This window comes from Adiantum capillus-veneris, chromosome 24, assembly GCF_014529385.1.
Source record: "Adiantum capillus-veneris isolate H3 chromosome 24, ASM1452938v2, whole genome shotgun sequence".
Lineage (NCBI taxonomy): Eukaryota > Viridiplantae > Streptophyta > Polypodiopsida > Polypodiales > Pteridaceae > Adiantum > Adiantum capillus-veneris.
The window spans coordinates 104,231,108-104,255,243 of NC_140954.1; the positions used below are offsets into that span (position 1 = coordinate 104,231,108).

The 24,136-nt window shown below is 41.6% G+C and overlaps 1 pseudogene; it reads right to left on the reverse strand.

Moving 5' to 3' along the window:
- Positions 1 to 20,639: 20,639 nt before the first annotated feature.
- LOC147426889 (uncharacterized) lies at positions 20,640 to 21,556 on the reverse strand (annotated as a pseudogene).
- Positions 21,557 to 24,136: the final 2,580 nt, after the last annotated feature.

Consider the following 24,136-nt stretch of genomic DNA (forward strand, 5'->3'; position numbering starts at 1 on the left):
ATTTGACCAAAACAGTCGTAGATATAGACGAGAGTCTAGCATCTATGATGCCTTGGGTCCTAAAATCACAGAAGCTCATATCATAGGATACCCATGGGATAGACAATATCAGGGCAAAGATAATGCTATCTACAACTTAACTTGGGGAATAATTTGTCATGTTTCACGAAGATACATAGGAAACTATGTAGAAGGTTTGCAGATTCCAAACATCAATAGTGCTACCCAAAGTGTACCTTCACAGTCCCAATAGGTGATACTAAACCAGAGCCAAACAATTTTGAACTCTTACAATGAAGCAGGCTATAGTGATCACCCTAGGAAGGGGGGAGTTGTAAATTTATCAAGCTCAGCTTATGTACTAGGAAATGCTACACCAGTTAGAAGCCCTAGAGCTTCTAGCCAACAGACCCCTTTAAAGCAAAAACCATTGAAAGATCATATGGTTGTTGGAAGTTTCCAATTGATCCAGATTCCATCAAAATTTGTAGACAAATGTTTATACGAAGATCATCAAGGACAGAAGTTTCAGCTCATCTACCAAAGCCAAAATCCGACATCCAATAGTATTCAAATAGTTACATGTGACCAAGCTCACATATGTGACCAAGCTCACATATGTATATCAAGATGCACATGGTAACAAATATCAGCAAAATCATTATCTTGTACAAACCCCTATGGATGGTACGACTGAAGTCAAAGACTATCTGAAGATGATGCAAAGCCTCAAGCTGCCAAAACAAGTGACAGAAAAGTCAAAGTCAATGGAGCAAAAGTCCAAAAAGCTACACAAAGGACACCACCAAAATCTCCTCCGAAGAGACAAATTCTTCCAAAAAGTACAATGGATCTATTAAGATCAAGAGTTACCCAGATGCAGGAGGACAATGCTCAACAATTGCAAAAAAGTGCAGTATTACAGTAATACGAGTCGACATCAACGGAAGCAGGTGATCAAAGCAAAGAAGTTGAAGAAAAAGTTCAATTCAAGGATGCTTCCATGACAAAAGCAGTCAATTCAGACACGATTCCTAAGATGATCAAGTGCAACATTGTTGGTGAGAAAGAATAAAAGATGTCAAGTGAAGTAAAGCTATATTTTCAACTAGACAAGAACCTCATGTCCTTTTGCACTTGGAAAAGATGTGGCCAACCACAGTTAGAAGATGCTCCTGAAGTTGTGAGTATATCAGGAGACAAACGAGCAAAATACTGGGAATCATCTCCACCACCATTGAAGTAAGTTCATAGATCATCATAGCTCAATTCCAAATGATCACAACAAAAGATATGCCAGATAACATTATATTGGGAATGCCATTAGCCAAAAGTTCCTAAAGATACAGAGTTCAATGAAGATGCAGCCATCAAATCTCATTGAAGATGATTCATCTCCATCAAACAAAACTTTGGAAGAGCTTAAAGAAAATTAGGCAATAGCAAGTGCTGATCGAACAGAGAAAAGAGCAACCACGATAGCTGTTGAGCAAAGAATGCCATCAAAGTCAAAATTTAAGAAGAACGGGGCTACAGACAACCAAGAAGCAGTAGGAAGTCCAAAGATCAATCACTCATTTCCAGTTGAATTAGCTGTTGTAAGTCATATTGAAAAACAGGGTCTCAAGACACTCTCCATAGAGACACAATTAGATCAAGATGAGACCATGGCAAAAGTAGAACAAAGATCTTCAATAGAACTAGCAATGATAATAGTTGTAGTTCTCAGTAGTAGAAAAGGAGCAAGTTTCAGATGCAATGCTCTATTCATTAGGAGATTTCGGAGGTCTTTTGGAGGGCCTTTTGGAAGAGAGAGGAAAATAAGCTCCTCCAATGAGAGAAGAGCCTACGTTACGTAGAAAAATAGATTGATATTAACAAAAATATAAAAGGTGTCCCTCCTCATTTAATAATCTAGTGGTCCTTGAAGACGATCACTCTCTTTCATTTATTGCGAGCACCTTTTTCAGAAGGTAGATGCGGTGCATTTGATACGGCTTACGTCATCACTAGAAGTAAAAAAGTCACAAAACTATCAAGTGGTGGAAAATTTTGAAACTTTTGATACTGTCAATGCATCCGAAATACCCAAATTTCCTAGAAATGAATGTCCAATTTCCTCGCTCCAACATCCAAAGAGGCAAAAAATTTCAAAAACCCCTAAAAGAACATTTTACTAACGGCGCGCGAGGGGGCATTCCAAAATTTTGGAATGCCTCCTCGTGCGCCGTTAGTAAAAAGCCCATTTTTTCCTCTTTTTAGGGAGCTTTTTGAGAGGAAAATGTTAAAAAACCACTAAAAGGAGCTTTTTTGAGAGGAAAACCACTAAAAGGAGCTTTGTACTAACGGCGCGCAGGGGGGCATTCTAGAATTTTAGAATGCCTCCTCGCGCGCCTTAAGTAAAAAGCCCATTTTTTGGGGTTTTTTGACATTTTTTGCCTCTCCGGATGTCGGAATGAGACAAGTAGACATTCGTTTTTAGGGTATTTTGACGTTCCGGACGCATTGGTGGTGTCAAAAGCCTCAAAATCTATCACTATTTCACAGTTTGTGACTTTTCAAGTTCCAGTGATGACGTAAGCTGCATTGAATGCGTCGCACCTGCCTCCTGAAAAAGACGCTCGCATTAAATAAAAAATTGACGGTTTTCAAGGACGATTGGGAATATAAATCTACTTTTTAGAGTGTCTGGTTGTCCGTTTGGACGTACTCACAAGGTGCAAGTACATTTTAAGAAAAGTTTCTAGAGAGAGAAATACAATTTCTTACAAGGCCCTCCAAATGACCTCCGAAATTTTCTAATGGGATAAAGAAGCAAAGTGCAATATAGTTGCAGACAACATCCAGAGTATTCTAGAGATTACTCGGGGAAATCCAAGTAACAGAGAAATCATGGGTAAGGCTACAAGCCAAAAAGAAATGGTTGTTACCCTTAGCATCCAAAATCATGAAGTGCAGGTAAAGTTTCAGGTGAAGCCTTCAAAAAAAATGCTTGCATATATAATCCTTGGACATCAGTGGTTAGATCAACACAAGGCCCACACAATGCTTTCTTTTCCAAGAGGTAGCCAACAACATTTACAGGTACCAATAATGCTAGATTCAGAGTTGCAAAAGTCACAAGAATCAAAGACAAATCTTGCAGACAAAGGTAAAGCTAAATTTGAACATCCACCGATTAACACAAAAGGTGTGACAGCATATGCCTCTACATCAAAGAAACCTCATGGATAGCTTCTTCAAGCAAGTCAAGCTTTCAAAACTTAAAGTCAATTGTTGAACCAACTAAAACCTATAAGGAGACACCCAAAAAAGCAAAGGTATATCAGCCAAAGTACTCAAGAAAGCAAAGGAAAGTCAAGCAAGTGTTTGGTATGAGCAGTTTGGTCAAAGTCAATGATCTAGTTTGGATTAAAGATAGGAATTCAACACAGAAAGACAAACACATGGGATGAATAGCATCACAGTGGAGCTTAAAGGAACATGATTACTATAGAGGTAACAGACAGATATGGGTGCCAAAACTGCAAGTTAGAGCATATGAAGTAGCTTCAAGTCCCTCCCAAGAAAGAAGCCCCATTAGGTATCAACCTCGATAATATCCTAGGATACCTAAGAAGCAGGTATACAATAGAATAGCAGTGAAAGATGCTAAAGTCTACCACAACTCTCAAGAGGAGACAGAACAGAAACAGATCTCAACGAATCTTCCTCTTGGACAAGGATTCTACATAGATTATACAAAGATTGGGCTACCAGTCAACCACAAGCCAACTGAAACTGCACCAAACCTGCATGAAGATCTCAAGAACTCAACAAGACCTTGAGCAAAGCAAAGTCAACAATGGAGATACAAAGGTCATCAAGAGATTTGGATTCCTAAGTCTTTCAATGCTTCTAGTCAAAAGCCAGATGCCAACAACCAACAGAGGCCCACAACAACATCAAAGATTCCTATCAACAGGCCTAATTGGACAAAACAGATAATGGAGTCTTCACAGTCAAAGAAGGACAACCCAACCAACGATGCAAATTCAAAGATGATAAAACAGGTATGGAAAAAGAAACCTTCAATGCCAACTTGGTCCTTCACTAATCCTCTTTTTGAGGATTCAAGCTTACTTTTATCTGAAGAAATGTTTGTAGTAAGCTCAAGAATGTAAAAACTCAAGTTGCTAGGGTGCAAAAAACACTCTTTGGCATAGTCAAAGTCAGGCTGCTGAGCCATAAAATGAGCAAAGCATTAGTCCCAAAGCTTCAAGTCATATTAAACTATGTGCTAAGAGTCATAATTATTAGGCTTACACTCAAGCTGGAAGAGTTGAGCATATCTAAGTCGTGTTTCTCATGCTGGATGAGAAGAGCATAAGAGTCAAAGTCTATTAACTTACAATCGGTGGAGTGTCGTAAAGTCCAACACTCACGCACATTGCACAGTAAGATGAGAGCACATATCCTCATTAAAAAAAATCATTTTTAAAGGGGTGCCAGCTTGCAAAGCCATGTCATATGCTTTTATAGCTACACCATCTTTCTAAAGAACCCCTCAAAATCCTTCTTGCACAACATATTGTTTTCCATGCATCTTTGTGTATGCATAAATGGGATGTCCCGCCATTGTACATATGCATTAGACACTCTTTTTTGCTTCCACCTATGCACCTTGAGTGGACTACAATAGGCAAACCAATGTTCCATCATGCTACCCCCTCATATTTGCTACCTTTTTAATTCCATATCTATAAGCAATAATCCCTTGAGTACTTTATTAATATTTCCCATGCTACTAAGTACTCCAATAATGCGTGTATCCCAAAGGCACGTTTTTTCCACTAGATTTTTTCCCTTTGGCCATCCAGGTATTAGACCCTAATTTAGAACCTCATCATTCTACTTCCCTTGTACATACTTTTCATAAATAAACAGTAGCTTCATCATTATGCTATTACAATGGACAAATGCAACATCATCTCTCACATCAAACATATTTAGACAAATAAAGATGCTGCACCAAATTGAACCTCATCAACAAATTCAACGACAAATAAATACAATCAGACCATCAACAACCAATCAAAAACCTTCCACAACCTCCACAGACACTTTCCCAATAGTGCCCTAGGACGGGCACTAAAATCGGAAGGGGGGAATGTAAACTGAGTAAATGTCAGTTAACAGGAGCTGCTAAAGACGGAAGACGTACGAATGCACATTGAGGATGAATACAAAGAAGCAGTGAAGATCGGAGCTACACATTTTCCACATTTTCCCAAATGGTCACGTATTGTAAATTCCTGATTTATTTCAAGCCATTGTAATATTTTAATGTGTTACGGGCTCAATGGGAGTTCCAAGCTGTAAAGAATAGGACAATTAGTGTGCCTAGGTAGCAAATTCAGTAAGTGGTGGAGCCCTAAATGCCTTGGGCGCCCGAACATTGCATATGTTTACCCTAGGTATATAAGGCAGTGTGTAAAAGAAATTAGTTTTCTCAAGCTCATTTGTTGAGAGCACTCTTTGGTGAGAGTTCTTGAGGTGTGTGGCTATGGAGTCCTTGAGCTTCTCCTTGCTCATGAGACTTGATTAACACTAATCAATGATTCATTCTCTTTCACTATGCCTCTCTCATGCTTCTTATGATAGCCTATGATGCTTAGATTAGCTAGATATTAACTAATTAGTGATTAATCTCTCTCTAATCTTGTGTGATTGTCCTCTTTTGCTTGTGTGTGCATGTAGGTTTGATTGGAGTGTGGTGCTTGATAGATTTATATGTGTGTGCTTGCAATTAGTGTGTTGCATGATAGGATTAGTGCTGTGTGTGTCTTGCAATCATAGTTTGTGTGATTGGGTTGATTAGAGATGAAGAGAACTAGATATTGTTTAAGGCATAGACATTCAGAATAGACAAAGCACAGAAATCAGAATGGAACTAGAACTGGAACAAAACACAAAAATTGACAACATACTAAATCCGCCATAACTTCCACCTTCACATTCCCAAAGAAGATACCGATCGACAGTTATATATTTCGATAAGACTAATGGGCAACGCCCTTTCCCAAGAACACCCCTTGGAATCCCAAAAGTACAAAAGTTCAGATTCCAACTTCCACTAAGTAAAACATCCCAAAATTCCTAGGATTAACACCGAGCATAGCCTGGTGGCTAGAGCCACAAGCTGACCTAGACCCACAATCCCTTGATCAAACAACCTACTCCACAACATCTTCTTCTGTATCTGACTTTTCTCCTGTAACATCTGATTTTGCCTTCTTTTTCACTTCAACTTCCACTTCCTTTTCCACCTCAAATTCCACTGCTGCTGCTACAATCTGATATGCTCCCAAAACATCACTGCTCAGCTCTGTTGTCCAGTTACTCACTGCCTTTGCATTCACTTCAATCTCCTTACTTTTTTCCTTCAACTCCTGCATCTCTGCCACTAATTTCTCATTCTCCACCTTCAATTCCTCATTCTCCCTCCTTACACTTTCTTTTCTTGCCAGCTAAAATCAATTTTTGAATCTGTCCATCGACACCTCCATGTGTTCCCTCCAAAGCCTTGTAGCTTTATTCCACATCTCTTGTGTATACTCCAGCACTTCCTGCTTCAGAACATCCGCATCCAAATCTGCAACCAAAATACCTGTCATTCCCTGGTTCTGCAATGCGGCTTTCTCCGTATCTATCAACGGAGTCAATCTATTAATCAGGAAAATATTCTCAGTGGTCAACTCCGCCACTTTATCTCCCAGTTCTTTGAATTGGACATCCACTGCAACTTTTAGTCCATCTGCCCACTTAGTAAAATCCTCAACTACACTCAGAACTTACGCATTTCTCGCCAAAGCCTCTCTTGTAATCTGTCTAACTTCCTCCTGCAGTCTTTCTTTATCTGATCTCTCCTGAAACAACTGCATCCGCACTTTCTGCATTTCCCACTCCGAGATAGCACTGCATTTATGCTCCATTTTCTCATCTTCCATCACCCTCAGAGCTGCATCTTGATTCTGCATAAACTCATTCAGTTGAGTCAAACTGTTAGCTGCCTCTTCCACAGAAAAAATTCCCTTATGCTCATAACTGTCACTGCTTCCCGCTTTTACTTTGAAACTTTCCAGAGCAGTCTTCTCAACACCTCCACCCATCCCTTTCATGAACAGGATTACCTTCTTGCCCTTGGACTCCGGTTTCTTTGATTCCGATTCCATTGTGAAACTGTTCGGCTTTGATTCCGATTCTTCCAAACCCTTCCAAGACACTTTGAAAGGTGATTTACCTTTTTCAACTGTTGGAGAGCCCAACAACAATTTCCTTCTCTTACTTCCATATGCTATTCCCTCTTCTTTAGCCACATCTACCATTGGTGTCTTCAAACCTGTTGCTACTGTCGGAACTTTCAGAACATACTCAAAAATTGCAACCAAATAAGGTGCTACTCTGCCCACTGCTGGTGTCCGACGTCGGTCTCTTTTTCCAGCTAACTACATCCGATCATAAAGAACTGATGCCCAATCCACTTTAATGCCTCTCCGCCTGAAACAAAGGAGCAAAAGCCTCCTTGGACATGTAGGCAGTCTTCTGGAGGATACACACTTTTTTCAAATACCAAAACAAATTTGAAGTTCTCTTTCCACCCGCATTCTTCACCATGTAGTATGCCTTCGTACCTACCGGATTTCCAAATTCCCCTTTCATCTGGGAATCGGTCAGCTTCCTCGTCTTAGCCGGCATAGTTAGGCAAGGAACCTTGAAGACTTTGGACACCAGCTTTGGTGTCAAGCGCACATCTGCTGTAATCATTCCATCACTTTCCTTTATCATATTCCACTGCTGCTCAACGAATTCATTTTCTGCCCATGTATCCCATGGTAGACATGTAAATTCATAAAGATCGATACGCTTTAACCATACTTGGGTTTTCACTTCATTAGGGTCAAAAGCTGCCACCGCCATCTGCACACTACCCTGATCACTCAGAGATTCAGCCTCATCGCTTTCCACCTCTATCGGCTCTTCCTGTTGCCTCTCTTTAAACAAATCCTCCATCACCATCTTCATCGACGTGGTATGCGGCATCGCTTTTGACGCATTCTCTTGCATACCCACCATGAGCTTGCCCTTAATATTCTGAGAAAACATGTCGCTCTTCTCACCCGACTTAACACTCTCTAAAGTGCCACACTCACACACTTGGATGTGATTCTCAACTCCTCTCACCACCTTACTCTTATGATGATGAAAATTCTCCTCGATTCGGGCACGCCATGCAGGATTTGTCAGAAAATTATTCTTACTTAAGTGAGTCACATCAGCACTAAGCGAATTTTCTGCCCCAAAATGAGTACCCCCACTTATTAGTACCTCTGTACCCTTTTGTTCAATTCCACTATTCCAACTTTCCACTTTCGAGACTTCAAATCCGACAGTCCGATTTTCGACTTCCATTCCGCAATCTGCAATCCAAAATCGGAATCCCAAATCCCTTGACAAGTTCTGAATTGCTAGAACAAATTGGCAATTTTGCTTTTGAACATTCCACTACAACTCCCAGAACACCAATTGTCAACAATTTACTACCAATATCCTCAGCCCTATTGACCATCCACTTGGGAACCTCAAGCACTTTTCCATAAAATTTCTTCAATCTTAATCCATTTACTGGTTTCACAATCTTTGTTCCAAAGACATCTTTCAACAAAAATGTTGTGCGCGTATGTCGCACGTGTCAATGCAAGGAACTTGCCGATACACCGTGTGCGGGCCACAAATGGCTCCAAGCACACAACAAGCCTAAACTAGTAAGCTCAAAGAAGGCGATGGTGTGTCACTCACCGCTCTACGCTTGCTTCGTGGAGGATTCCTCGCCGCGAAGAAGAAGGAGACGCCGCGCTCAACCGCTTCACCGCCGTCGTGCCTTCGTAATGCTCGATCGCCCACACACTCCCTCACACTCCCTCTCTCACTCTCTCTCTCTCTCTCACACACACACAAAGAGATGAAGAAGAAGAAGAAGGAGATGGAGCAAGAGCACTCTTCAATTGCACAAATGAGAGAATGAGTGAATTTTAGGTTTAGTTGATTTTTATATGAGCTCGCCCCATTCACACTTGGGCGCCCATGCTTAGCCAACTAATCCCTTGAATGTTCCAGTTACAGTGCGCCTCTCATCGGCGATCACTCTTACCCTTTTCCTATTGGACCGACAAGCCCGGTACCTGACTCTACCAAACAAATAATACAATGTCCGCCGTAGTTAGAACGTCCATTGTAGGTGATAGGGTGTCCGTGAGCCGTGAGGGTTAACATGCCCCCCTTGCTGATGTAGATTCCGTCCTCGGAAGCTATTGAGTTGAAGCTCGTTCCTCGAGGTGGAAGAGCATTTGAGATGAATGTCCTTAGCCTTCTTCAGTCTCATTGCAAAATCAAACAACATTGGCACAGTAATTGCATTCTCATAAGCGATTAAAAAGAATATGTAGTTTTAGGCAGACAAATTGATTGGTAATGAATTTTAAACAATTTGTCAGCAATAAACATTAAATTGCAATATAATCAAATGCATAAACAGATGTAAAGGTAAAAAATTAAACAAGTCTGGGGTCGCTAATTTAACGGTCGAAAGGCACTAGAGATCGACTATTAATACCATGGGTAAGCTTCTTAATTTTCTCTGGTCAATTAAGTTGTTTAATCCCGAGAGCCAAGTATTTCATGTTCAAGGGCTGACTAGAGGCTATACCTAGAAGACCTTGTAGTTAAGCTACGATAAAAGGAATTTCTCATGAAATCATTGCCTGACTGATTACCTTTTCTTTGACCCCCCAAAGTCTTTTCACAGTGATTCAATTTTGATGTGTGTGCTTATTTTGTATGCCTTGGGTTTTTTGCTTTTCAAGGAAAAGCGCCCACACTGGGAACCTCTAGGGCTCTAGTACCATAGGTGATACATGTGAGTGAAGTACCCAATCAAGCTGAGATTTCTCTTCCAGCTTAAGATTTTACATTGTGGCACTTTGATTTGTTTTTGTTTGTTCGTTTTCAGCATTTTAATTTTGTAACTTTGGGGGGTCGTATAACACTGATACACCTCCCCAGGCTCATCACACTAGTAAACTCCCTTTATAATACTTAAGCTAAAGGTCAATAGGGTCAAGCCCACTAGAAAACCGTAGTACATTTCACACAATGCTGCCTAAATCGGATTAAGAACCTAAGTAACCATTGATTATTAGGAAGGCATTCCCCATGGTATTAAGAGAAGATCTCTAACACCTAACTTGGTCAAACTAGCTTAGTCGGACTACTTGATTTTTAAACCTAGACAAATGAATTACATTGAATTAAATGTTTGATTTTAAGAAAATGCGCTGAATATTATGCTACCAATCACAATCAAAGCAGACAATCATAGATGCAAAAAAGATAAGGGACAATGCTAATGGATAAGAAACACCTGTTTGTGTCGATGGTTGCGCTTGATTTGAAGAGTGAGTCGAGATAAAGATTCCATGAAGGTCCAAATCCTAACCACAGCAACATGTTCCTGTACACACTATGAAACACAAGAATACCTCTAAGAGGCACATCAGTGGGAAAAAAGAACTTTGGTAATCACTCAACTCTAAAACAGAAACACTCCTATCGTATTAATCCTACCTACCCTCCATCACTCGAGTGGCGAGGATCAAAGGTGTTTGATGACATAGGTTTCTGTTTCAATGTACCGAATGTGAATGTGTAGGTCTAGGTCAATGTTTTGACTTTTATTGTGCATATTCGTTTCCTAATTGCTCTTGCTCTTTATTATTTTTGTTTTTTGTGAGTATAAGTCTTTATATATACATTCCCTAAGATTGGTGATTGAGAGGTCAAGGAAAAAAGGTTGAGAGGGGAGCAAGTGAATGATGGATGTCAGCAAACACTCCCCCCTTCCTTGGGTAGATCATGCTGTTTGAAATCAGCTTGTCACCCTTTGAAACCAATTGTTCCAGTTGGTAATAGGTGGAGATTTTTGCCAGTAGTTTTCTATTACCTTAGGTGCCTCGTCGAGTTGCAAGGGTGGTAAGGTACTCTCCCAAGATCGAACTTGAAGTGGTTCATCAGGTGATTCTTGAACACAGGGAAGTGTGGATTCCTTTGTAGCTTTATGGAGGTACACTATTGTAGGTGGAGGCTGTGGAGAAGCTTTTACCTCTATGGATGCATTACATGAGCTAGAAGCTTCATGGGACTCCCCCCTTCCTGAGCTAGGTGGAACAAATTGTTCTTTCTTTGGTACCCAAACTAGCTCTGGAGCGAGTGTGTAGCATTTTGTGATTTTTTTCTTTCCCCGATCGTTGATTCGTTTTGGAGCTATAGGATTGAGCTCACATGGGTCACGTGACAAGTAAGAACACAATCTACGTTTTGGCACCCAAATTTGATCATTTCCTTGATAGTAGCCGTGGGCTTCCAATAGTCGTTTAGGAATCCAGTGCCACCTTTTCTTACATTTCTTGGAGCGAGTGGTACGTTTCTTACAAGGCTTTTGTTTTTTAGTACTAGCCATGGTCGCTAAAGAAGCTTTAGGGACCCACTTGTATGTTTTCTTCGTTATCTTAGGATGTGTCTTGTCAGAAGCTATATGCATTGCTTGTAGCATATTTAAGGGTACGGGCATTTCATCCCCCTCAGGTGTTACCTAGGTCATCCCCCTGTTTCCCCAAGGGTCTATGGTTGCTGCTAGGGGGACCCAATCCACATTGTCCGACTCAGTCATCCCAGGTAGTACATCCATATAAGGAGAATCTTCCCCAACATCAGTGTCCGCTTCACACGTGTAACAATACTACAATGGGGCCGAGTGAACTGTGGTGTCAGACCTATGATCAATTATAAACTTGTTTCCTAGAGGATGTGCTCGACCCGTCACAAGATCCACTCGAATGACAGAATCTTGGAACTGTAAGTAGACATGGTTTTTAGACCATTCATGCACCATTTTTGCTTCCCTCATGAAAGGACGTCCTAAGATCATCTCTGATGCCATAGTGTGTTTGGAGAAATCCATAACAATGAAGGTAACTCGTATTTTATGTCCAAAGACCATGATCTTGAGATCTTCTAGCATCCCAATAGGTTTAACAATAGACCCATTGGCCATCTTCACTACTATGGTTGTGGTCGCAAGGTGAGGTCTTCCCATATTTTCCCAGCAATTTTTAGTCACAATGCTAACCCCAGCGCCACCATCAAGGATTCCCTTCACAGTTAATCCCTTAGTAGTGATTGGTATAGTCGCATTGGATTCATCACCCTCAAAGTATTGTCCCAACTTGTTAACAGGTATTTCTATAACAAGGTTCTCATCTAGGTTGGGTTGTGGATCTAAGTGTTCCTCCTCTATTGGCATCTCCCCAGCTCCATCCATCTGTGAAAATTGTGGTAGCCCAAACTTCAGTTCTCCATTGAGTAAGGCTCAAAGAGCTGAGACTAGCTCGGGGTCTTTATATAGTTTGGACATGATGGTGGTTCTAACTTCTGAAGACATGAAATCCATCAATTTGGCAATGTTTAACGGCACCTTTTGGCCTTGAGTCCCTTGACGTGGGGAAGATGGGATCTCCATTTCTTCGATAGGATCAGGTAGTCCCTCTGTAAACATTCTTTCCATCAAGAAGTGAGTACGCCCACTTTCCCATGACTTTAAGTCACTTTCTTCTTGGATGACACTAGGTATGTTCAAGGGTCTATGGACTTGGTGAGGTTGTTGTTGCGTAGGGAACACGGTGTCTGTAATATGGATCTTCCTAGGTGCTGGTTCTAGATCCCTCTGGGTATCTTCTACCAAACTCCTTAATTGCTTGACTCGCTCAATCTCCTCTGTAGGGTTTGGATAAGTTCCTATCCTCTTTTTGGATCCTGGCCATTGTGGCTCATGAATATATTCCTTGTTGGTTTCTATGTTAGTGGTCGTTTTGGTCTCCATGGTTTCACCTGAATCAGAATCTTCTTCAGCGTCGTTCATATATACGGGGTCGTCACCAGTCCCTATGTTGGTCTTTGAACTGGGGTCTGACTTCGCTGCTTTTTGCGATCTCTTTCTTCGTGTTTTCTTCTTTTTCTGAGATTGGGCAATTGATGCCGTGTCTCTTTCCTCAAGAATATAATTTTGTTTTTGGAGCATCGATCATGTGAGTACGTTTACTGGTACCACGGGTGTACTTGGTGATGGCTCCTCGGTAACTTCAATCAAGTTTAATGGCGTGATCTTCGGTGCATTTGGATTATTTGGACATTGGGCAATCAAATGATCTATGCCACATCGATTACACATGAGTATCGGCATTGTAGACGTGCTCTCTTGATTGGTTTGCATCAGTGTGGCGTTCTTTTGTAGCCTAATAGGACACTCAGCTACACGATGTGGACCTCCACACTCATAGCATTGAAGAGGTGGTCTCTTAACAGTGTAGTTGATATTTTGGCCTCTTGCCGCAAGAGCAGCTACTTGATATAGAGGTTTGACTTGTCCCCAATAGTCCTCCATGTAGTATTGTGGACTTTCTTCAAGCACATCCATCCCATAGGCAATATTAGGATCTATATCTTCCTCATAGCCTTCCAAACAAGAAATGGATGACTCACAACCCACTTGATTCACATAAGTGATTCTCGGATGTGGTGGTTGCAGTCCTAGCACTGGAGGTGGTAAGGGTGTTGTCTGAACAACATTTTGGGCCCTAGGGACCATGTGTTGTGCTGTTTGTTCAAGAGGTGGGGCCAGCATCAATGCAGGCACTCGAGGTGTGTCTGTCCATGCTAAGGTTGGTCTATTGGCCATCGCGCGCTTAAATACTATGCAATCCTTAGCTTGATGACCATACCTTCCACATGCATTGCAGTTCCCATTGAATTTTACTCTAAAAGTAGGGCATTCACTGGTACTATGCGGTCCATAGCATACTGATCACCATTGTTGCTCCCTTCTTGGATACATATGATTGTTTTGCGGAGCATGATTGTCTCTAAGACTCTCTTGAATAGCCTTGGTGAGATCTGCTAAAGTCATCTCAGATATCTTTGGCTCCTTAGCAATAGGCTTTAGGGTCATTGGTTGATGCCCTGATGCTTGCGAGCTAATAGATTTAGGCTCAATAGACACTCTTTCTCCTTGATCATTAAATTATCCTCCAATTGGATCGCATTGGTGGTGACTGCTTCCCAAGTGGTGATACCTCTAATGACTAGGCCATTGTAGATATCCACATGTCGTAATCCCCTAATGAATCTATCAAGCAATTGGTTATTGTTGAAGCGCTCATTTGGATTACAACGAGAATTTAAATTCTTCAAGCGACTTATAAAATCTCTCACCGACTCTCCTTCCTCTCGTTGGGCTTTCTGGAGCTGAGAGGCTACACCCCAAAGCACTCCTTCTCGTATATATTCTTTTAAGAACAGTCTCCTAAGAGTAGGGTAAATCGTTTTTTCTTCCACCCTTAGGGTTCTATACCAATCCCCAGCCTTTCCACTTAAGGTTAGGCTTAAATCATTGCTCTTATGTAGGTCATTGTGTTCTCCTAGAGAATTGCATATTTGTTCAAACACTTCGATATGCTTTCTCACATCCCCGTCTCCACTAAATTTTTGTGTGAGCTTGGCTATTTGTACTGCCTTACTTCTAGGCTCTCTATCAGGTGTGTTACGCATATTCTCAGCAATAGATTGACCAATAGCTTGAGCAAATGTTGCCAAGTCACCTAAGTGAGCAGGCACCGTGGGTGAAGGCGCTCCAGAGACTACATGTGGAGTCGGTATTGGCATTGGGCTTGGCGCATAGGAAGCCCTTGGGTTCCACGTTGTGTACGATGTTGTGCCATGTGGTGGTCCATAGTTCATATAAGTGGCCCTAGGCATAGCAGACGTCGGATGTGACATGCTAATGCTAGCCGGTATAGTCCCATGGAAATAAGAACTTGTGTATTGTGGTTGTGGAGCATAGGTAGTTGAAACAATCGGAGGGGTAGGGACTACATGAGTGTGAGCCATAGGTGCATACGATTGGTACACACTTGTAGGTACTGTTGCAGGCATTGAGCTACCATGTAGCGGTGCTTTACTAACAAATGAGGTCCATGGTGTGTTTCTTGGCATGCCCATCATTGGGGTAGGCATGGTAGTCGTGGTGTCATCAAGGGAAAGATGAGCTAGACTTGGAAAAGTAACGCTATCACTTGTGGGCTCAGATTGCATTGAGACCCCTGGCGAAACAACATATGGGGGATCGATGGGACTCACTGGGGGAGTCTCCATTTTTGATAGAGTGGGTTGTTTCCCTTTGCCCGTGTCTAAAAATCGCATAGGACCCGTCGAAGGTATGTTTATTCCTCGATTTTTCCTCTCGGACTGGATAATCCTATGGATGACATTGCAGATCATGTGTTGTTGTTCCTCCAGACTAGTGGCACTAGATGTGGATTGTACAACTTCTAACCAACCCACATGGTATGTGTAGCCCATGTATAGTTCGGTCAAAGTCTCCGTGTGTAGGTAATATTCCCAATTTTCATTGAGAAATACCCCGTCCAAACTTGGTGTACTAAAGGGTTGCCGTGAGGTGGATGCAATGTTGCTTCCCGTGTTTTGACTTTTAGTCACCGCTACCTTAGAGGCGACTTTGGAAGGTGGTAGCTCGGTAGGGCCCTCATTAAATGAGGTAGGTGGAATGTCCACGTGGACACTCTGAGGGAGTGTGGGGTCTACAGGAGATGTGAATGGTGATTCTACTTCCCCACCCCCTTCGTTTACTTCACTAGCCGTAGGTTCAGAGCGCGTAGCTCTACTAAACGTTTCCATCAAACATCTAAAAACACTAGTTCCAAGTTGTTGGGCCCAGCTAGGTACGGTTTCATTTGTTCCCCCGGGGCTTTGTGTAAGATGCTCTTCCATAATATCGTAGTCAGAGGAAGAGTCGCTAGCCTCTATATTTGGGTCTTGGGTTGCACTACCTTGGGTCCCCACCGAGGGCGTAGACCCTAGCGTGGAAGAATAGTGAGTACCCTCGTAAATCGAAGCACTAGCTAGTTGTTCGGACTCTAGCACACGACCAGAGCGTAGATACATGTGCTTTGGGTGCCCTACAAGTGTCGGCAAGTACCCTCAAAAGTTACTTGCTTTGTTTTGTGGGTGTTTTGCACCCCGTTTTCTACTTGATTTTTTCTTTTTTTTAATGTTTTTTTAATGTTTGATTTTTTTTTTTAATTGAAGTGTGTGATAGCTCGAAACGAGCGTATCACTAAAAGGGTCGCTGTGTGCTTTACAGCACAATTTTCGGGCATCTGACGTTCCGTTGGTCCTCAAAAATCAATTTTTAGCTACGTGTGAAGCTAAAATTCGTTTTTTTAAAAGGCGACTGAGGCCTAGGCCTGAGCGTGAGCTTGGGCTTGGGTCTGGGCTTGGGTCTAGGAGATATTCCCGATCCCGGTCCTACCTTTAAATTTTATTTTATTTTTTAAAAAATTATTTTTATTTTTATTTTTATTTTATTTTTTTATTTTTTTAAAAGGATAAGGCCGCCGCGGCCTGCACGAGAGCACACACACACACACTCTCTCTACCTACTTCTAACTAATACACCTACTCTTACACACTAACACACTCTATTAACTCTCACTAATCTACTTCCTACTTACTGTACACAGAAAACTAACTACGTTAATACACAGAGAATAAACACAGAACCTTTGAAATCTCTATTAACAAAGAAAACTAACTACCTTAATACACAGAGAAATAACACAAAACCTTTGAAAACTCCATTAACAAAAAAAACACACAGTATAACACCAAATCCCTCTTCTCAACACACACACACTCCTTCCTTACCTTTCCTACAATAGAAATTGCACCACGGAGAAGCACAGAGTGCTACTCGAGCTTCATGTATGGCATTCCCCGGCAACGGTGCCAAAAATGTGCGCGTATGTCGCACGTGTCAATGCAAGGAACTTGCCGATACACTGTGTGCGAGCCACAAATGGCTCCAAGCACACAACAAGCCTAAACTAGTAAGCTCAAAGAAGGCGATGGTGTGTCACTCACCGCTCTACGCTTGCTTCGTGGAGGATTCCTCGCCGCGAAGAAGAAGGAGACGCCGCTACACCTCGCTCAACCGCTTCACCGCCATCGTGCCTTCGTAATGCTCGATCGCCCACACACTCCCTCTCTCACTCTCTCTCTCTCTCTCACACACACACAAAGAGATGAAGAAGAAGAAGAAGGAGATGGAGCAAGAGCACTCTTCAATTGCACAAATGAGAGAATGAGTGAATTTTAGGTTTAGTTGACTTTTATATGAGCTCGCCCCATTCACACTTGGGCGCCCATGATTAGCCAACTAATCCCTTGAATGTTCCAGTTACAGTGCGCCTCTCATCGGCGATCACTCTTACCCTTTTCCTATTGGACCGACAAGCCCGGTACCTGACTCTACCAAACAAATAATACAATGTCCGCCGTAGTTAGAACGTCCGTCGTAGGTGATAAAGTGTCCGTGAGCCGTGAGGGTTAACAAATGTTCCTTGACCCTGTTCTGATTCAATCTGATAAGGTCCCAAATATCTCAGCTTCAGCTTACCAGGATGTGGTCCCAATTTAGAACTATATAACATCACCCAATCCCCTTTCTGAAAATTTTGAATTTCACCTATCTAGACATCCATGCTTGTCTCCTCTTCTGCCCAATTTCCACCAAATAGGCACTGTGAATTCTATCCTCTTCCAATTTAAGCAGTTCCTTCTATCTATAAGGAATTGATTCCTCCGGACTTAGCTTATGCTGAACTGACAACCTCAAACTTGGAATTACATATTCCATTGGCACTACAACTACAATCCCAAAGACCAATTTGAAAGGTGTCATTCCAGTTGCCACCTTAAAAGCTGTCCTAAAAGCCCATATTGTTGAATCCAACTTGTCATCCCAATCCGATTTGTTTTCCGACACAATCTTCCTCAAAATTCTCACCAACACTTTATTAGAGCTTTCTGTCTGCCCATTTGCTTGAGGATGATATGGGGTAGATTTCTTATGCAAAATCATATGTCTAGATATCAACTCCTGAATCACAGAATTCAAAAAATGTGTTCCCTGATCCAACACCAACTCAATAGGACATCCAAATCTTGTCATAATGTTTTTATATAGAAACCTTGCTACACTTGCTGCTTTATTATCTCTCAAAGCCACTGCTTCCACCCATTTGGTAGCATAATCTGTTGCAACAAGAATGTATCTGGAACCTTCCTCTTTGCCCGTGGTTTTATTGGGCCTACAAAATCCATTCCCCACTTTTGAAATGGTTCTAATGGAAATACTAGATGATCCAGCATCCTATCCCCTTGTGTAGGCTGCGAGAGACATTGTCGAAGGTGAAACTCCATCTGTCAGAAACTAAACCATCTGATCATACCAATTGTCAAAAAATTGTCCTTCCACTCGGAAAAAATCCGCATCAGGAAATTTATCCAATACTCCTGGTAATTCCTCCTTATGTTCCAATCTGCTAAGGTAATCCACCACCGCATGCTGAGTTCCTGGAGTATGAACAACTATGTAATCAAATTCTTGCAACATGAGCATCCACCTTGCTAATCTGCCTTCAAGATTTGGCTTCTTTACCAGAAACAATAAAGCCTGATGATCCACATGAAAAACCACTTTGTTTCCTAGCAGATAATGTCGGAATTTTTCCAAAGCAAAAGTCATTCCCAAAGCTTCCCTTTCCATAACTGTGTAATTCTTCTCTGGTGCTCTCAACATTCTACTAGCATAATAAACCGGCATGAACCATCTCTTAACCTTTCCTGCATCAAAACAGCTCCTGCTGCCATATCGAAAGCATCAACATACACATGAAACGGCAACTCCCAATTTGGTGGTTGAAGTATAGGTGAAACTACCAACATCTTTTTGATAATCTGAAAAGCCTTCTCTTGAGCTTCTTCCCAGACAAATTCCACTTCCTTCTTAGTCAAATGACTAAGTGGTGCGCTCACATCCGCCAAATACCATAAATACCTACCATGCCATTTGATTTGTCCAACAAACTGCATCATTGCCTTCAAATTTTTTGGAGCTACAGCTTTCTGAATGGCACTGATCTTATCCCCATCAATCGACATTCCTTCTTGGGAGATGATATGTCCCAACAATTTTCCCTTCTGTACTGCTATTGCACACTTCTAGGGATTAAGTGACATCTGAAACATCCTACATCTTTCAAAACACTTCCTCAAATATTCCAAATGCCTGACTTTTTCCCCAAAAACTAAAAAATCATCCATAAAAATCCTCATAAAATCTATCAAATGTGGCTCAAAGGTTTTAAAAGCTGCCTTCGAAAACAATGGTGGTCCATTCTTCAATCCAAACTCATCACTGTATATGCAAAAGCTCCCCATTCTGCGATAAAAGCAGTTTTTTCAATATCCTCCTCAGCCATTGGTATTTGATTGTACCCTAAAGACCCGTCAAGAAAAGTGTACATCTCATGTCCCACTACATCATCCCGAACTAAATCAATAGAAGGCAATGGAAATGGATCTACAACTGTTGCTGCATTCAATTTTTTGTAATCCACACAAACCCTTAACTTCCCCGACTTCTTGGGTACCACTACAATTGGTGACAACCATTCCGCCTGATCCACTCGCACTATAAACCCTGCATTCAGCAATTTATCCAATTCCTCTTTCACCTGCTTGGCATAATTTGGATTCATCCTGTATCTTTGTTGAATCACTGGAACAGCATCCATTTTCAAATTTATATGATGCTTATACACTTGAGGATCCATGCCTTTCAAATCAGAATAATCCCATGCAAAGACATCAATATAATCCAACAGTAATTCCTTCAAGTCCTCCTTGAAGCCTTCTTCCAAATGAACACTGACTCTTACCATCTTTGGATGATCCTCCGTTCCCAAATTCAGATCCTGTAAATCATCCTCCTTTACTTGAGAAACTTTCTTTATCATCTTATCATACAGAGATTTCGCTCTCTGAATTGCCTCCTTTGGCTCCAATTCTGAATCCTCGATCACAGTTTCCTCTCGGATTTTCTTCTCTTCTAAATTTTCCTGTTCCACACCATTTGTATTCCCCTGCCACCACTGATCAATTCCCAAACTGTTCTCTTTTCCTACATATTTGTCAATGATCCGCTCCACATCTACCTCAAATACGGGAATAATTGTTGGATTTGCTGCTAGGAAATATGCTTCTTCATCATCCTCCAATCCTTCAGACATATTAATTGCTTGTGCTAACATTGGCTTCGTCTCTTCTGACAATTCCTTCTTCGGCCCCATTGATAATGTAACTTGTCTCCTTCCTTTCTTAACCGTCACTTCATTCTTTCCCCAATCCTATTTCAGCTTAGCAGTGCGAAACCATGGCCTCCTCAACAACATAGAATAGGTATTTTTTGAATCCTTCATCCTGATGACTACAAAGTTTACCATAAACTGCAATCCATGAATAATAATTCCTTGCCTCCTTAACATCCCCATTGGTTGAACTCTGCTCTAATTAGCCATACGCACTTGAAATGGAGCTGGTTCCAACCTGACATCTTGCATCCTTAGAAATTACGAGTTCGAAAGTATGTTGACCCCTGATCTACCATCCAATAGCACATCGGAAAATTTGTGGTTATTAAATTCCAACGACAGTGTTGGTACTGAAAAATCCACATCCTCCGGGCTAATCTGACAACTCTGAACTGTTTGTTGCACCTCCTTCATACTCGGAACAGTCTTTGTCCTTCGCATCACTGTATATAGTCTATCTCTGAAAATTGAAACTAATGACAATAACTGATCCAATGTAAACTGTATAGAGGAATTAGTTAACTCTTCAAACAAAGCATCAATCCTTTCTCTTTCCTCCTCCTCCTTTTTTACTCCTTTCTCCTTCGATTTAGGCTTGCTCTGCAATTGATCCTTTTCCATCAAATCTTCAGCTACTTCATCCCGAATCTCCTTCTGCTCCTCCCAATCCAGTGGAGGTTTCAACCTTGCTTTGGACCTTGTTGTCACTAATACATCTACCTCCTCTTGCAAACATTTAGAACAATCACATTCTGGCTGACAATCCATAGCAACTTCATTCACCCCTTGATCCTGAAACGATTCTACTACTATCAAACTACTTCCAGGCTCTTTGTTTGCTTCAGCTGATTGTGTTGGTGGTGCTAGCAACTGCGGCACTGGCCCTCTTGGCTGTTGCTGATTCCCCCCTTGATAATTCCAAACCGGCTGATTTCATCCTTGTGGTTGTGGCTACCAATTCTGCCACCACTGCTGCTGATCCCAATTTCCCCCCCATGGGGGTCTTGAATTCTGCCATCCTCCAAATCTCGGTCCTCCTCCCAAATGAAAATTTCCTCTAAATGGTGGTCCCCTTTGATTAAAATGTGGTCTCCACCTTGAATACGGTTATTGCCTTTGCCATCCTTGATTATTGAACATCCCCTGCCTTCCTCCTGTCTCTGGAAACACCCCATGAGTTTGAGGTCCTTGTTGCTGTAACTTCTGCTGAATCCTTTCTGGTACGACACCTCTGAAATTTGGATTAAATCAACATTCCTTTGTCCAATGCCCATCTTTAACACACATTTCACAATGAGGGGTTTTTGATTCCACATCTTTCTGCACTCCCAACTTCTTCAATTTCTTTGCTACCAATTTTTTCACTCTATCCTCTTTCTCTTTAGACTTTTTCTTCGACTTCTTCTTGCCTTTCTTCTTCTTATCCTCATCTTCTTCTGAATCCAAATCCTCACTGGAATCCTTCTCACTATCAAAATCCGTTTTCGTATCTAAATCAGTATCAATTTTCGAATCTGAATCGATGTCCGAATCCACAAATTATCTGACCTCTTCTTTTTCTTCGACCTACTTTTCTTCTTTTCTTTAGATGACCTCTTGGCTACTTTCCCATGAGAGACCCCAAACCTTTTCTCTGCTCTTTGAGTTGTTTCCACTAATGCTTGTAATCCACCTACAACATCAACTCCAGCAACAGCATTCTTCAATTCCTTCCTTAATCCATTCAAAAAATATCCAGCAAGCATTTCATCAGTTGGCCTTTCTTGAGCAGACAACCTTCTCACATAAACTTTTGTGCATAATCCTCAACAAACATTTTCCTTTGTTTCACTTCCCTAAGCTTGGTCAACACATCATGTGGAGTCTTTTCCTTTCTGAACCTGTTCAAAAATGCTGCTTTCAATCCATCATAATCAGCAAAATGACCTGTTGGAAAATTATTGAACCACTGCATAGCCTTCCCATCCAAAGTAGCCTCAAATTGATGCATCTTAGCCTAGGCATCGTACACTCCAGCAAATCCTCTGGCCTGCCATCTTGTCTCGTAGTGAGATATGTGGCAATCCGGGTCTTCTTTCGGCTTTCCCGAAAAGGTCCAGAATTTGACGCGCATATCCTGCCGAGCCGCTGCCATATTTGTAGGTCCACCTGTTTGTACAGGATTTCCTGCACTGGTACTTCCCAACGGATCAAAAATCAATCTCCTTCTCACCACTAATGCATGTTGAATAACTGCAACCGCAAACAAACGTGGAAATATATCATGTTCTTCATTCGGTACTTCCTCTTCCCATCTATCACTTAGAGAATCCTCTGCACCATCCAAATCCTCCACAGTATCATCTGAATCCTCCCTTATAGAAACTCGGTGCATCCCAGTATAATCCAAAATTCCTTGCAGTTCCGAACGCTGACCAACTCGCCCATACAACTGCCAAAACCGCCTAGCAACTGACCTTGTCCAATACGGGAATATATCCTCCTCCGCTTCCTCCAGAGTGCAACCAACTACCCATGCCAACTCACACTATTCTGAACATCCTCCCTCCATTGCCACAGCACTCGCTCCTACAAGAGAAACCTGAATCCATCCATGCTACATCGCACTTACACCGTGATCGCCAAGTGTAAGGCATCGACATTCAGAATAGACAAAGCATAGAAATTAGAATGGAACTAGAACTGGAACAGAACACAAAAATTGACAACATACTAAATCCGCCATAACTTTCACCTTCACATTCCCAAAGAAGATACCGATCGACAATTACATATTTCGATAAGACTAATGGGCAACGCCCTTTCCCAAGAGCACCCCTTGGAATCCCAAAAGTACAAAAGTTCATATTCCAACTTCCACTAAGTAAAACATCCCAAAATTCCTAGGCTTAATAGATGTGGAGATTGGCCTTCATTGTGGCTTAGCTCCTTCATAAGCCGAGAAGCTCACCTTATAGAGTTATTCGTTCGTGTTGCCATGATTAGCTCACTAATTGTGTGAATGTTTCGATGCCCTAGCCGGGTAGCTCATCCCTCCGAATTGATAATTTTGTTGGTCATTAGAGCTATTGCAACGATGGAACCCCAACAACAGGGATCACACCCTCAGGTTTTCTAATTGGTGGTTCTAGTAAAGCTTGGTGTTTTTGAATCATTTTCTTGCACATTTCAAGCTTATCCTTTCCTAGTTCCGTATGTGGATATGTCATCCACCTATGTTCTTGGGTTTGGTTGTTTTTGAGCTGTGTTTCATAGTCTTTTATGAGGTCGTCTAAATGCTCATTAACCTTCTTGACCAACAGTAATCCTCCTGAGCTAGCACTTCTTGGTTTCTCATTTGTGGATGGTTCTTCTGGAGGTTTAGACATCTGTGTAAGAGAAGGTGCAACTCTTTCCTCATGTTTTTTAATCTTCTCTTCAGCTTGGGTAACCTTCTCAGCTAGGGATTTCTACTCTCGTTCCCTACGTGCTTTCATCCTAGCCTTTCTAGCTTTCCAATTTTTTTGTTTGCTCTTGGTCTTTTGACTAGGTGCATCGGTGGTTTACCTGTCTCTAGACTTGTGTTAGTTTCTATTTTCTTTGTCTTTGGGTTCTTAGCAGCTTCCTTTTGAGCTTGCACTCTCGTAACTACTTGAGCTGGTACCACATTTTCATTTTCAGAGCTACTGGGTAGCTGAACAATTCTTGAGACATTTGTTGTGATCTTTCTGACTTGGTTTGGGTTTTTTGGACAGTTGGGGATCAAGTGAATGACT